Source organism: Acomys minous (assembly GCF_964271855.1).
Source record: "Acomys minous genome assembly, chromosome: 5".
NCBI classification, from domain to species: Eukaryota; Metazoa; Chordata; class Mammalia; order Rodentia; family Muridae; genus Acomys; species Acomys minous.
In genome coordinates this window covers 93,173,898-93,189,848 of record NC_140494.1, presented here as the reverse complement: position 1 = coordinate 93,189,848, position 15,951 = coordinate 93,173,898, and the positions used below count along the sequence as shown (strand labels likewise).

Genomic DNA, 15,951 nt, shown 5'->3' with positions numbered 1-15,951 from the left:
CATCAGTGCCTAGCTTTATTGTACACTTTCTTAATATTGCTGCCTTCCAGGGAGCTATGCCAAATCCCTACTCCTACCAGTCTTGTATGAAGATCACTATTGTTCAGCATCCTTAGGATTTGGAGTTGCCTGTTTCAACTTGGGTGTATAGGAATATGTCATTGTGGACTTAACTTGTTTCCTTAATTACTCACAAGGCTGAACAAATATATTGTTAGACTTAGATTAGACGGACAGACAGACAATCTTAACCATGTGGGTTTCTCATTTTCCAAGTGCCCTTCACTCCAATAGTACCTGCGGTGCCTTGCTTACGGAGTCCCTTCTCTAGGAAGGCCGTGCATACACTCTTCTACAGTAACTCTAAAAGCCTTCTCATTCTGCTATGCACCTGCTTCCTGGGGTTTGAATATGTATAAACCTATTTCTGGACTGCTTATGGTGTTCGGCTGATAGATCACTACTAATTGGTCAAAAGCAGCATTACATTGTTAAGCGTCTTTCCCAGTTTCTCTTTCAAGGGTAATCTGTCCTTTCTCAGAGACGGCCTGTCTAACCCTACAGCTCGGCCAGGGCTGCACAGGTGTGCACCTTCGCAACACTGAGCACTCCTTCAACTTCTGTGCATCTATATTGCTCAAAGTCACTCCAGAAAGAGTTTAGGTTTTCTTTTCTACAAAATCTTACACAGCGTTTGTTGACTTTAGAGTGTATCCGCAGGGATTGATACCACAGAGCAGTAACAGAAGTCTGGCCTGGTCCATTGTCTGCACTTGGTCCCCAGCAGCACAAATAGACACGTGTGCCTGCTATGGTTTATACCTGTTGAAGACCACAGATCTGGAGGTGGGGCATGAAGAAACATTTTTCTGTGTAAGAGAAAAGTATAGCTTAGTTAAAAGTCTTCTAAAGAAGGTGGGAGTGGCGGCACATGCCTTTAATCCCAGCACTCAGGGAAGCAGAGACAGGAGGATTGCTGTAAGTTCAGTTCAAGGCCAGCCAGGTCTACAAAGCGAGTTCAGGACAGCCAAAACTACACGGAAAAACCCTGTCTCAACAAGAAACAAAACAAGCAAAAAAGTATCCTAAAGAAATGCTGGGCATGGTAGCCCACACCTTTAGCCCCAGCCCTCTGGAGGCAGAGGTAGGTGGGTCTCTGAGTTTGAGGCCAGCTTGGTCTGCACAGTGAATCCCAGGACAGCCAGGGCTACACAGAGAGATCTTGTCTCAAAACCAAAGTATTCTAAACATCAATGTTCAAAGGTACTTAAATATCTATCAACAATGAATTAATTGAAATCCAAGAGCTGCATGGTTGCCTCTCAGAGGTTTTAGTTATAAATATATTAAAAATGAAATAAAAGGGGCTAGAGAGATGGCTCAGAGGTTAAGGACACTGGCTGCTCCTCCAGAGGTCCTGCGTTCAATTCCCAGCATCCACATGGTGGCTCACAACCATCTATAATGTGATCTGATGCCCTCTTCTGGCCTGCAGGTGTACATGCAGACAGAGTACTGTTTTCATAATAATAAAAAAAATATTTTTTTTAATGAAGTAAAATCTAGGGGCTGGAGAGCTAGGGATGTGTGGCTGAGTGGAAGAGTACTTTTCCTAGCCAGGGTTCTATCCTCAGTGTACCCCCCCCTCACACACACACACACACACACACACACACACACACACACACACACAGCATCAACTTCAAGAGAAAGAGATGAATAAATGATGGCAAGATTGGAACTCATTAATATGCATAGCACTGTCTAGGGCTGAGAACCCACAGCTCTTACATCTATTAGCTGCCTCCTCACTCTTCTCTAATTCACTGGATCTGTCACCTTTCTGTGAAATCGAACACTGTTCTATAGATGTCATGTGCTAAGGATTGGGGGGGAGCTGTTTGTTTTTAGGTTTACTTATTGGTTTTTCGAGACAGGGTTTCTCTGTGTAGCCCTGGCTCTCTTGGACTCCCTTTGTTGACCAGGCTGGCCTCGAACTCACAGAGATCCACCTTGCCTCTGCCTCTGAGTGCTGGGATTAAAGATATGCCACCATGCCCAGCTTTGTTGTTGTTGTTTGTTTTTTTTTTTTTAAGTGTTTACTGCTCTTGCAAAGAACCAGGGTCTGGTTCCCAGCACCCACTTGGCAGCTCACAAGCATCCCTAACCTCAGTTCCAAGAGATCTAACACCCTCTTCTAGCCTCCAAGGGCACTTCTGCAGATGGTGTTGACACACATGCAGGCAAAACACATAGGCATTTTTTTTAAAGCTAGTCAAACATACTACAAACTAAGTTACAGGACATGAGAAAGCAAGGTTGCACTGAGCTGTAAGCTTCATCTCAATGACTAGTTTTCAAAGTGTTGAAAGGTATTTAAGGAGAAAAATCAACAGCCTTCCTCAGTTATAGGCTCTGCATGTTACACTACCAACCTACCTGCCAGGCAAGATGTATCTGCTGGTGCCACAGTGTTATGACTGTTACGGGCATAATCAACTGCTTTGTGCTTAGATTTGAGGCATGCGCCAAAGGAAAGAATTCCTACCAGGTATGGAGGCCAGCCTGGTCTACAAAGCAAGTCCAGGACAGCCAAGGCTATACAGAGAAACCCTGTCCTCGAAAAACAAACCAAAAAAAAGCCTGAAGCTGGAGAGACCACAGCCATAGTGAGTGTTGCTTTGCTAAACAAACTTATTAGGTCTATCAAATTGCCTTCTACATATTTATATTTATGCCCATAGACTAGTGCTGCTAAGTTTTGGCCAGAATAGCTTCTTTTTCTAACATAACGGTTACTGTAGAGATTTATAATTGGTTGAAGTGCTAAGTAATTGTTGAATACTAAGTCATAAATAGGGCATCTTTAACATACACATTCTCTTTCTTTCCCTGATTCTACTCTCGCCCCACACACACATACTAGTGTTGAGAAAACAGTAAAGAAGGGATGAAGGGTAGCGAAGAAATGGCTCAGCAGTTAAGAGCATTTGCTGCACGTGCAAAGGATTTGGGTTCAGTTCCCAGTACCCACACAGTAACTCACAGCTGTCTGTAAGTCCAGTCCTAAGGCATCAGACACCCTCTCTGACTTCCACTAGTACCAGCATGCACATGGTTCGCATACATACTCATATCTATAAAATAAAATAAATAAACCTAAAAGAAAATTTCTGTTTGGGATTGGTTTGGTTTAGTTTTTTGAGACAGAGTTTCTCTGTGTAGCCTTGGCTGTCCTGGACTCACTTTGTAGACCAGGCTGTCCTGGAACTCACAGCAATCCACCTGCCTCTGCCTCCTGGGTGCTGGGATTAAAGGCCTGCACCACCACGACCGGCTTAAAAGAAAAATTTTAATTTAAAAACTACATGGTTTAATTTAGAAAGTATCTGGGGGAGGGTAACAGAGGAAGACAGCCGTTGTCCGCCTCTAGCTTCCACATGTGCACACACAGAAGCATGAGCCTGTGCACATGAAACCACAAAGACATACAAAAAAAGATATCATTTTGGGCTAGTCGTGGTGGCACACGCCTTTAATCCCAGCACTTGGGAGGCAGAGGCAGGTGGATCTCTATGAGTTCAAGGCCAGCCTGGTCTACAAATCGGGTCCAGGACAGCCAAGGCTACACAGAGAAACCCTGCCTCAAAACACAAGCAAACAAACAAAGATATCATTTTGATATTAAGTTCAAACAATTTAACTCAGAAACATTTAATACGTTAGGACGTGGTTCTAAGACTGAGACACTCTTCAAGGACATACTTGTGGGTTTGTGAGAGCTATCATAACCACTAGAAAAGCCAAACACACCTACAAATAAATTAGCACTGTCTATTAGTTGACACTAGAAGAGGCTAAAGATGATAAGCACATTGTATTACTGCTACTTGAGGACACCTCACCCCATCAGGCTAAGGCTGAGTTGTTTAATAAAAATATGGGAGCCACATAGTTTGAAAGTTTCCAGTAGCCATGCTGTTTAATAGCAGGAACAGGTGGAATTAATTATGTTATTTAACTGCTGAGCCCACATAGTATCATCTCAATATTTATTTTTTCATACTAAATCTCACTAAATGTAGTTGTGTACATTTCACACTAGCGTACTGCATATGTGTCTTATTTCAGAAGTTTAGCAGAAGCAGGCTGCTGGCTACGTAGGATACTATACATGCTGAGCTAAGGGAACCCAGCAGAAGAAACACTGCATAAATCAAAACATCAGAGCCACAGAGGCTGAAAGACAGCATTTAGCTTTAATATTCTAACTTAAAACAATTTTTTTTTTGGTTGCCAGGTGGTAATGGTGCAGGCCTTTAATCCCAGCACTCGGGAGGCAGAGGCAGGTGGATCACTGTGAGTTCGAGGCCAGCCTGCTGGCATGGCATGCCAGTGGAGACATGAAGGAGCGAGTTTTCTCTCTCCATCATGTGGATCTTGGGCACTGAGCTCAGGCCATCAGATTTGGTGCCAGGTGCCTTTACCATTCAATAAGTTCACTATTTCAAAGTTTGTTTTTTTTTTTTAAAGGAAAAAGGAAAAAGGGGGGGAAAGCTCCTTTCTGGAGCTGTGGAGACACTCAGGGTTAATAAGATCACTTGCTGCTCTTGCAGAGGACCTGGCCTAGGTTCCCAGCACCTACAGAGACTTAACAATCATCTGAAACTCCAGTTCCAGGGCACCCCCATTGTCTTCTTCTGGCCTCTAAGGACACCAGGTATGCATGTGGTATACATACATACATACATACATACATACATACATACAGGCAAACATTCAAATACACACAAAAATAATAAGCTTTTTTTTTTTAAAGAAGCAACTCCTACAACCTGAACAGACTTCCAGTTACCCAGGCATGAGCAACAGGAAGACAGCAAATGATCTCAGAAAGAGGAGAGAGGGGGAATACTTCCAAACCAACGGCACGGTGTAAACTCACAGAAGCTACAGGAAAGAAACAAGTTGCCCCAGTTTGCAGTGTTCCAAACGAGCGGTCACTTGGCGTTATAATGGTATTTCAAAAGGACAGAAACCAGATGCCCTTCTCCCACTTACATGGTTATTCAACCAAACCACACAGAGTAAAGGAAATGTCTTCACCCTACTCCTTTTCCTGCTCATCCCCACCTGGATAACAAGACTACAACCAACACTCTGCAAAAAGCTGGTTGGCCCAAGATTTTGGGGTGATGGGGGATGAGGGGTGTCTGCCATGTACTGAGGACTAAACTTACACAAGTTACACTCCGCCACTAAGCTATATTGCCAGCCCTAACATCTCATTTTTTTCCTAACTAAGCTAAATTTTCCTTTGTTAATCTATCAGTGTCGATCAGAAGCAGTAACAAGGTCTGCATGAGGGAGAGCAGATAGCTGGACTGGGAGTGGCAGTAAGTACATTGGCATTCAAGTTCAAAATCAACTGTAACAGGGTGCTTCCTACTTTTCACCATGAAATCATGGGGTCGCCATGTATTTACTACTGCTTAAAATGTAAATCTACTGAGGAAATGGAAATTACAACTCAGTGCTTCCCAGCCTGAGTCAGCTCTACTTGTTGTCCAGAAACCTATTAAAGACCTATCCTTTTCTATTAATTTGGCTTTTACTCATTGTATGTGTGTTTACTGGCCTGTGAATGCACACATGGAGCCCAGAGATAAATTACCTTCCTCTATTGCTCTCCAGCTTATTTTCTAAAACAGGTAAACTCATGAACCTGCAGCTCATCCATTAGCCTGCCTGGGGGAGCATCAGGTCCTCAGGATCAGCCCAGCTCCAACCGGGTCATAGGCGTGCAGGGCCACATGGCTTTTATGAGGGTACTGGAGATTAGAATTCTGGCTCTTGTGTGGACACAGCAAGCACTTCGTCCACTGAGCCAGCTCAAGCGGCAGTAAGTACGTTGGCATCCAAGCTCACGATAAACTACAACAGGATGCTTCCTACTTTTCAACATATAATGTTTACCAAATGAAATCATGCAGTCACCATGTATTTACTACTGTTTAAAATGGCCCCAATTTTTGCTGGTTTCATTGTATAGTCCTGGATGTTCTGGAACTCAACTTGGTAGGTCCACCTGCCTTTGCCTCCCCAGTGCTAAGATTAAAGGCGTGTGCCTTTTTAAAAAATCTTTTGGGGGACTAGGGGTACAGGTGTCCCTTGTGGAGTTGGTTCTTCCCTTCCACCTTTATGTGGGTTCCTGAGAACAAACTCAGGGAAGCAGGCTTTTGAGGCAACTAGCAAGTCCCTGCTGAGCCATCTCAGGGACCCAGGTTTTGCTTTTTGTTTGTTTGGTTGGTTGGTTTTGTTTTTTTGAGACAGAGTTTCTATTTATATAGAGCCCTGGCTGTCCTGGACTCGCTTTGTAGACCAGGCTGGCCTTGAACTCACAGAAATCCGCCTGCCTCTGCTCGCAAGTGCTGGAGTTAAAGGTGTGCACCACCACACCTAGCTCAGGTTTTGCTTTTAAAAATAAAATGAGTCAGACATGCTAGCATACACCTTTAAGGCCAAGAGGTGAAAGTCGGCTGATCTCCCTGAGCTCCAGGCCAGCCTAGGTCTATCTACTTAGGCCAGCTAAGACTGCACAGTGGGTCTGAAAAGAACAAAACCAAGCTGGGAGTTAATAGGGCTCAAGCTTAATCTCCTTTAATCCCAGAACCAACTCTGAAAGTTCCAGCCAGCAATACATGTCTCAAAATAAACAATTTTTAAGTAAAATATTACTCTTGCCGGGTGTGGTGGTGCACGCCTTTAATCCCAGCACTTGGGAGGCAGAGGCAGGTAGACCACTGTGAATTCGAGGTCAGCATGGTCTACAAAGTGAGTCCAGGATAGCCAAGGCCAACACAAAGAGACCCTGTCTGGGGGGGGGAGGAACTACAAAAAACAAAACAAAACAAAAAAAAAAAACCTCTTGCCTAGCACAGAGGTGCACACCTATAATCCCAGCACTTGGTGGGGCAGAGGCAGGTAGTTTTCTCTGAGTTCGAGGCCAGACTTGTCTACACAGTGAGTCCAGGACAGCCGAAGCTATCCTGTCTCAAAGAAAAGAGAGCAGGGAGGGAATTACTCTTTTTAGTTCAGTGGCAAATCACCTATGAAGTATTTAAGTACCCACTTACATTTAAAACAGATGCTAAGCCACACAAAGCGCTCACACAAATATCTTCTGATCATTAATACCTGCACACAAAGATCTAAAGCACAGTGATATATTAGTAAGGGTTTTATCTATTCATATTTTAGGAGTTTTTACTTCTCGTGTTTTTTTCTTTTTTGTTTTTCAAGACACAGTCTTTCTGTGTAGCCCTGGCTGTCCTAGACCAGGCTGGCCTCAAACTCACAAAAATCCTTCTGCCTCAGCCTCCGGAGTGCTGGGATTACAGGCTTGCTGTTTCTATGATCATGTGATATTGCTAAAATGAAAGGAGGCAAGAAGAAATTGGCCAGTGCCAATCTGAGGTTATAGTGGATTGACATTCCATAATCACTAAGTAAAAAGAACTTGGGGTCTTTGAAGACAGAGCCTTGCCTCACTCTGACATGCTCGCCTGCATTCACGGCTGTAATATTATGTTTGGTGGACTCTGTTACAAATCATTAGAAAATGTAAAAATGATTCAATCTGAAAAAAACAAGACCCTTGCTGCCCTGAGAGCTGGCACACGCCTGTAATCCCAGCACTCCGGAGGCAGAGGAAGGTGGATCGCTGTGAGCTGGAGGCCAGCCTAGTCTACAAAGCTAGTCTAGGGCAGCCAAAACTACGCAGAGAAAAAAAAGAAAAAGCAAACAAACAAACGAAACCAAAAACAAAAACACAAGACCCTTTAGGAAAAAGTAACTACTTCAAAGGTGGATGCTATTGGAATTGAGTCACAAGTTTGGGGGGAAATCTTAATCGAAAATAAAAATGTAAACATACTAAGTGACAGAGTAGTGTTGCCGTGAAAATAGTTCACTTTGTGTCAATTTCGTCTCAATTTGAAAAAGGTAAACCTAGTAAAGTTACTAAATATACCAGATTGAGCAAACATTGTACCTTGCTTTGCCCCTACCAATCCTGACTTTGTTTTCTCAACTCTAGAGCAACAAATAAGCACGTGGGGGCAGAATATATTATAGTGGTATCAGTGGGGGGGGGGGGGTTCAAAAGAATACAATGTATGTAATGCTGCACAGCCTCCGGCCTACAAAGAGCTTACTGCCGCAGAGGCGCGAACAGGTCAGAAATCCAGCCAAGTCACAGGCGCTTTTGCGTTTAATGAAAGTACACACAGTTGGCCTAAAACACAAGAAAGAAGTGCGGGCAAGCTTTTAACCCGGGTAAAGATTTAGGGCATGGCATTTAGATGGATGGATCTCTTCAATGACACCAAAAGCCACCCACTACCCTCTGGTGTACGTGTATACTGGTTGAAAATGGGTTGAAATCCAAGCAATCCAAGGCTAAAAGGAATGGCACCCAAATTCCGCAGCCTTCGTGTACCGGGAAGGCAGATCGCAACTACTGCGTTTTACCTAGTACTTAATTAGCCTGGCTTACAGACATTTCTCGTTTTAATATTAGCCCAACAAGAGCCCGGCTCCCTAAGAGACCGGCCTCGCCCGCCTGCTTTGCAGGTCCTCGGCCTCCGCCCTACCCAGCCCGGCACCCCGTTTGCAGGCCAACCCGTAGGGACAGTCCCCACACCTTGGCGGGAGGGGCGGCTAGGAAACGCGGGCCGGGATACCCGCACAAGAGCCCACGGCCACGCGCGCCACCACCCCCCGCGCGGGTCCCGGCCGGCGGACACCCGCCCGCCCAACCGCCGCCCGGCGCGCAGGCAGCCCAACCGCCGTCCCGGCCCAACCAACGCGGGAGGGGAGAGAGGAGCGCACGGCGGCCGGTGCATGCGAGCCGCTCGGGGGGCGCGGGGCAGGCTGCATGCCGGGGAGACGAGGCGGGCAGCGCCGAAGCCCGCGCTGGACGCGGGGCCCGGACGGCATCCCGGAGGGCAACTTGCCCCTTTCCGCAAAGAAGGTACAGATGGTTTGACCCCCCACCCCGAGCGAGGTGCCTCGTCCCAGCCCCGGCTGGACTGTACCATCGGGCGGTGCCGCCGGGATTGCTCCCCCCACCACTACCATCAGTTCCCCCCCACCCGGGTCCGCGGTCGGTTGGCCCCGGCCGGGCGCTGAGACGCAGAAAGAGCTGGGCGCCATTTTGGGTGGGACTAAGCAAAGACGAAACACTCTCCCCGGCGATGGGATACTCTGGACCCCGGTTTATCCGGTTCCCTTAATCCTTTAGGTACTTACACGACGTTGGGTGAGGGGAGCTGGAAGATCAGCGGGTCTCGGATCCTCTCTCCCTAGGGGTGATGGAAATCAAACCCCCCCGCCGCCTCCAGGTGGTTCTTCCCGCCGCAGAGTGGGAGCAGCATAAAAGGCGGGGTCTTATTAGCATAATCTGCCTGGCAACCTGATCTCAACGCTATGTGATTGGCTAAACTCTGAAAGTCCCATGCTGTTCCTAGAGACCTGGAACGCTGGGCCGAACTGACAAGCCCAGATTTAAGAGTCATGACGAAAATCCTGGGACGCTAATTCAGTCGGCAGAGAAGCCAAAAGGAGATTCACACAATGGCCCAATGACTGAAGGCCTCTTTATTTCGTGCTCTGCAGTTCATGTAAAACCCAATAGAAGAGCGGGTCTCTGGCGGTGCTCGCCTGCGTTTGTACTCTAAGCCAATCAGAAAGCCCCACTCTTTGCATCAGGGTCAAGGCCCATCTGAGAACCCTGGAGGGCAAGTGGAGGGAAACCGTTCAGCATGCTTGAGTGTCCACTGTGGAAGACTCAATGCGCACCCGGGTTTCCAGCCCATCTGTCTCCCACACTCGGGGCTTGGGGAGCTCTTGGAGGTGTAGGCTGTGCATCTACCCGCCCTGGAACGGATTTGCACAGAACGCACGCGCCCAGGACTTCGGCGCAACTTGGACACGCCTTTCCGGGACCACCGAAACCGATTAAACAGATTGCCTCCCTCGGGCCTAGGGCCTAACAGCCTTCCGGACACCAGGGGACTTGGTCATCAGACCTTGTCGTCCCCTACATAGCGTTTACACTACATCTCTCTATTCAACCATTTACAATTCTGGAAAAGTGTTTTTCAGAAGCAATGGGGTGAGGATGTGTCTCTGTTGATAAGAGTGCTTGCCTGCTATACCAAGTCCTGGAGTGGTGGTGCACCTGGGAAAGGCCGTAGGTGCAGCAGTTCCAGGCCAGCTTGGACTGGGAGTGGGTAAGGGGGTCACGGGGGATGGACAGGCACGTTAGTCAACCCTGGACAACCAAAAACGACAGATTTCTCTTCTTAGGACACCCACATCATACGATCTTTCAAGATTGCAGTCCCAGCCTGACAGGTGGTGCACGCCTTTAATCCCAGCACTTAGGAGGCAGAGGCAGGTGGATCTCTGTGAGTACGAGGCCAGCCTGGTCTACAAAGGGAGTTCATGACAGCCAAGGCTACATAGAGAAACGTTGTCTCAAAAAACCAAAGAAAAAAAGAAAAAAGAAAAGATGCCTTCTCAAAGTACAGCCAGGTGCTTTGAAAGAAGCTCAGGCTTTGGAATGAGGCAAGCTGGGAACTCCCCTCTGACACAGGAATCACAACCAATGCCAGAGATCTTCCCTCTTTGTGTCTGCAGGGAATATTGTGTTGCTTTGAAGGTTAAATGAGATCATATTTTAATATTTTCTTCCAACGCTAACTGGAACTTTAAAAAAAAAATAGGTGTGAGTAATGGTAAAAACAAAAACAAAAACCAAAAAACTACAGAGTGCCAGCTAGGTAACCCGAACTGGAATTCCCAGTTCTTGAGGGCAAAAGCAGATGGGTAACCGGCCTGCATGGTTCCAGGCCAGCCAGCAGTACACAGCAAAATTCAGTTTCCAAACCAAAAAAACTCTACAAAACTACTGGCTAGCCAAGAAAAAAGAAGTACTAGGAGGCAAAGGCTGGAGAATAGAAAACAGCCCCAGGGAGGAAAACTAAAATCCATTCCCCTGTATTTTGTACAGTTTTGTTTTTAAGTGACTGAAAATGGTGAAAAGCTGAGGGCAGTTTTTAAGACAGCCTTGGAAGGTAGGCCATGATGAAGATCCCACACTTTCTTCTTCCCGAGAGCCCTTTGGGAGCAGCCCCGGACACGGAATGAAGGCTGTCAGTAAATATGCCTTGTCAAACCCAATAGAAAGACAGCGTGAAAGAGAAAGGATTCAGATTTGTTCCACGCAGCACTGTTCACGTTCCTCTCTGGTTCTGTTGACAAGAAGCCGTTTGCTTTTGGAATGGTCATAGTAACTAAAGAAATCTCTAGGATGATCCCTCAGTGATAGGAGTTGACAATGCCAGAGGTAGATGGGTCCTCTGTGGCCTTGGAAGGCTGCCATGCCCGGGACCCATGACCTCTAGAGGCCCTTTTGAGATTTTAACCGAATTATATCTTCTCTGATGGATTAAGAGTCCCAGAGGTCAGGTTATCAGAAATGACACAAAAGGAAACACAACAGGAGAAATGGGACTGTCTAATTGGGCCTTAAATAAAGCGCTAAAACCTTTTTCTTTTTTTATAACCAGAGTAAGGTCACTGTGATATATGAGGAAGCCAGTTTTTATTTCTGCATATGTTTTCCTAATGTGTTAGTTATGGTCACATTTGCAGATGTCTTCATCCCCACTTGTATGTATGTGTGTACATTGTAGGTACTGCTAGGTCTCAAACGTGGGACAATGGCTAACCGAGACAGTGGCCGACAGGTTCTCCCAGCATCCTTCAGTCCCTCCCTGTCACGTGGTATGGCTGCCATACCCTGCTCCACACCCTAAGCCTCTCCAGCACAGGGGCTGGCCTGCCCCACCCCCAGCTGCCCTTCCCTGCATGATCCAGCCATTTTGATTACCTGACCTTTTTGGTGTACCCTTTCCTCTCTTAGCTAGTCTCTTCACTCAGGCCACCCCTCTATGTCACCGGCTCCCTTCCCCACCTCTTGTCACATGGCCTGGCTTAGTCAGGCTATGTTCACTCTGGACTGTCCCAGATGTCCCTGCCTCTGTTATGTTCTCCCTTTTATCTACAATAAACTGTCACCTCCACCATACCTTGGAGCAGCCATGCCCTTCCTTTTTTAATTTTTTTCATTCATGTACGTGTGTGTGTGTGTGTGTGTGTGTGTGTGTGTGTGTTTTCCATAGTTGTATGTGCATGTGGAGGCCAGAGGTCAGCTTCAGGTGTTCCTCAGGATGGCTACCCATCTTGTTTTTTTAAGATAGGTCTTCTCCCTGGGACCTGGTGCTTACCAACGAAGCTAGGCAGTCAGCTAGTGGGTGCCAAGGGCCGCTCCTGCCTCTGCCTCCCCAGTGCTGGGACTGAAGGCCTGCGCCACCACTTGCCAGCCCCATGTCATGCTTTTTATGATGTGGGTTCTGGGCTATGTGCTCCACATGCTTGAACAGCGCACACTTTATGGACTGAGTTATCTCCCCAGCCCTAAAACATTGCATTTACAGCACTGCAGATTGAACTTGGTGCCTCACACCTGACAGGCAAGTGCCTTACCACTGATCCATATCCCAGCCCCTTTTTTAAAATTTTTTATTTTCAGCTAGGGTCTCATTAAATTGCCCAGGCTGGTCTTGAACCCACTCTGTAACCTCCTAAGGGGCAGGGATTATAGACCCCTGCTCTCTGGCCTGTTTTAAAGCTTTGATAGGCACAAATAGATCAATGCAGTCATCTACCAATTTTAAATGGTCAGCTGTCTGAAGTCTCAGAAACGTGTTGTTTTTTTTTTTAATGTGGCTTTTTAAAAATGTACACATAATGAGATTTCCTGTGCAGGAAGTATTCATGGACCGTGTACATGAGCCGGTCATTGTTCTAAACAATGAAGAGAGGGGAGCACAGAGAAGTGCTCGCATTAAGCTTCCGGTTAATGGAGGCAGGAGAACAACATTCACAAATAGTTCTAACTGATGGTGTTAACAAAGAATATAGTGCAGGAAAATGTGAAGTGTGTGTCAAAACTACTTCCCCAGTATTAGGCGATGGCTCTGCTTTGTCCACCCCAAGACAGGGTAGCTATGTATGTAGCACTGGCTGTCTTTGAACTCACTATGTAGACCAGAACCCACAAAGATCCCACTGCCTTGGCCCACCTCCCCTCCAGTACTAGGTATAAAGATGTGTGCCACGGTGCTGCCTGGGGAATGGCTCTGATTATAGAGGGTTTTCTTTAAAAAAACAAAAAGGGGGGACCTGAATTTAATTCCCACAACCCATGTAAAAGATCCTCAGCACCTACATAAAAGCCAGACATGGTGGTATATGACCATAGTCCCAGCTCTGGGGCTGAGAATTGCCCAGGCTGGTCTTGAACCCACTCTGTGGGTCCTAAGTGGCAGGGATTATAGAACCCTGCTCTCTGGCCTGTTTTAAAGCTTTGATAGGCACAAAAGACATGAATGGCATTCCTGAAGATGACATCCAAGGTTGTCCTCCAGCGTCTGCAAATGACACACATATATACTTAGACACAGACACACACACACACACACACACACACACACACACACACACACACATACTTTTGCTTGCATGTACACCTGCACACCAGAAGAGGGCACCAGATCTCATTACGGATGGTTTTGAGCCACCATGTGGTTGTTAGGAATTGAACTCAGGACCTCTGGAAGCGCAAACAGTGCTCTTAACCACTGAGCCATCTCTCCAGCCACACACACACACACAGACACACACACACACACGTTTAACAAGAAATCCTCCTAAAATACTAGTAAGAGTGGGGACTAGAATAAGGGGGGAAAAAACAGCCTATGAAAATAGCCTAAAAGTTAAGGGGGGTCTGGGGGATCATTAGGCCAGTGGGATGGTCCAGCACTTTAAAGACATTTGCCATGCAAGCCTGATGACCTGAATTCAATCCCCTGTACTCAAGTCATCAAGGTGGAAAGAGAGAATCAAACTCCACACAGCAATCTGCTGGCTCCCACACGCGTGTAGTTGCAGGCATAGCATTGCACAAAACCTCCTCCCTATTACGCTCATACAGTAAACAAGTTGAGCCATGGCATGCATGTATGCAACTATTCTCTCATTGTAAAGCTGGTCATGGAGGGCTTACTAAGCATGCCAGGAGGCACAGCATTCCCCGATGCTTTGGGCTTCATGGGCCGACCTCTACGCAAAAGGATGGAGCAGAAAAAACACGTTCTGGAGCTTTCCCTCCATCTGTCTGAGCAGTGAGAAGGGCCAGGATTGCTGGAATATAGGGCAAAGGGCAAAGTCACCAAAAACAACCTAGGGAAATAGGCAGGGGACAGCATGCAAGGCTTTGAGGCTGTGCTATGGTTAGATGTTTTGAATGCATTTTAAACAGGGAAATGAACTTTTACCCACACTCCATCCCTACTTTAAGACAACTTAGCTGCTTCAGGGTGCTTGTTGCCGGGGAGGGGGCTGGGGGCAGCTCACAGAGTAAGAAATGAGACAGGGAGTCTCTCTGCTCTGAGCAGGAAATGATTGATGATCTTGTGAGAGGGTGAAGGGAGGAGAGGTGGGTAGACTTACAGGTGGACCAGATGTGGGACTGGGTGGTTGTGGCTGGTAGCGACTCACAGCCTTAGACCTGAGTGACTAAATGGTGCTGCAGTAACTGAGAAAGATGAGGTGAGGAATGGTTAGAAAAGTCGTTGTTCTCTTATATTCACCACAAATTTGAAAGCTCTTGCCCTGACTTGGGTGAGACGCTGTAAAAAAAATATAAAAAATTATAATAAATAAAATTTTAAAACGAAGGAAGAAAGCCGGGTGTAGTGGCACACGCCTTTTCCCCCAGCACTCAAGAGGCAGAGGCAGGTGGATCTCTGTGAGTTCAAGCCCAGCTTGGTCTACAGTTCAAGTCCAGGACAGCCAAGGTTACACAGAGAAGCCCTGTCCTGAAAAACCAAGAAAAGAAATGGTCTCTAACCTAAGCCTCTCTCTAAGTCCCTGTATAGCTGAGGATGACCTTGAACTTCTGAACCACACTCCTCCACAGACCCCATTTATGCAGCTCCTGGGGTTAAATCCAGGGCCTCCTGCATGATTGGCAAGCACTCCACCACCAGAATTACATCGCCAGCCCTATTCGCTACATTGTAAATTGTGTTTAAATGTATATGACTGTGGCTAGAGACAGAGCTCAGCAGAGTGTTCCTGTCAGTGTGTAGGATTAGCTGAGGCCTAACTACACAGCCATTCACCGATGATTGAGGGGGTGGGTGGCAGGGCAGGAAGCCGAGAGTGTCTAGGACTCCTGATCTCTGGACTCTATGGAACTGCTGAATTTAGAGATGGGCGACAGGAAGCTGGGCGGGGCTGAGTGTGCCTGTCCATTCCAGTCCATTCCTGTAATCCCTGCTTTCGGGAGCCTGAAGCAAGAATAGCTTTAGTCTGATGTCAGCCTAGGCTACCCAGCAAGATCTTACCTCTCAGGGAGGGGCCAGGTCACTTGTAGAGGTGGTGTTCCCATGTCTTACGCTTCCAGAAACTCAGAAGAACAGAACAAAGCAAGCGCTTGAGCTCAGGGGTTCAAGACCAACTAGAGCAAAATCTCTGTATCCAAAAATTCAATTAGGTGCTAGAGAGACAGCCCAGTGATGATCCTGTAGAGTTTCCCCAGCGCCCACAAATAAGAGCTCTCAGCTGTTTGTAACTTCAGCTCTAGGCTGCTCTAGGCGACCTAACCACCTTTTCTGGCCTCTTTTGCCACTTGTATTTATGTGCATGTGCCTACACATAGACACACTTGAATACACAATTACTTGTTTTTGAGACAGGGCCTTACTATGTATGTAGTCCTAGGTGGCCTGGAATTCACTATGTAGACCAAGC

At 46.8% G+C, this 15,951-nt stretch overlaps 1 protein-coding gene across 1 annotated transcript in view; it reads right to left on the bottom strand.

Moving 5' to 3' along the window:
• Positions 1–14,783, bottom strand: part of PRDM10 (PR/SET domain 10) — a 117,995-nt gene extending 103,212 nt beyond the window's left edge. The window contains exon 1 of the mRNA XM_084781121.1: positions 9,313–14,783. The gene's annotated coding sequence lies outside the window, so the exon portion shown is untranslated. The remainder of the gene's footprint in view (positions 1–9,312) is intronic.
• Positions 14,784–15,951: the final 1,168 nt, after the last annotated feature.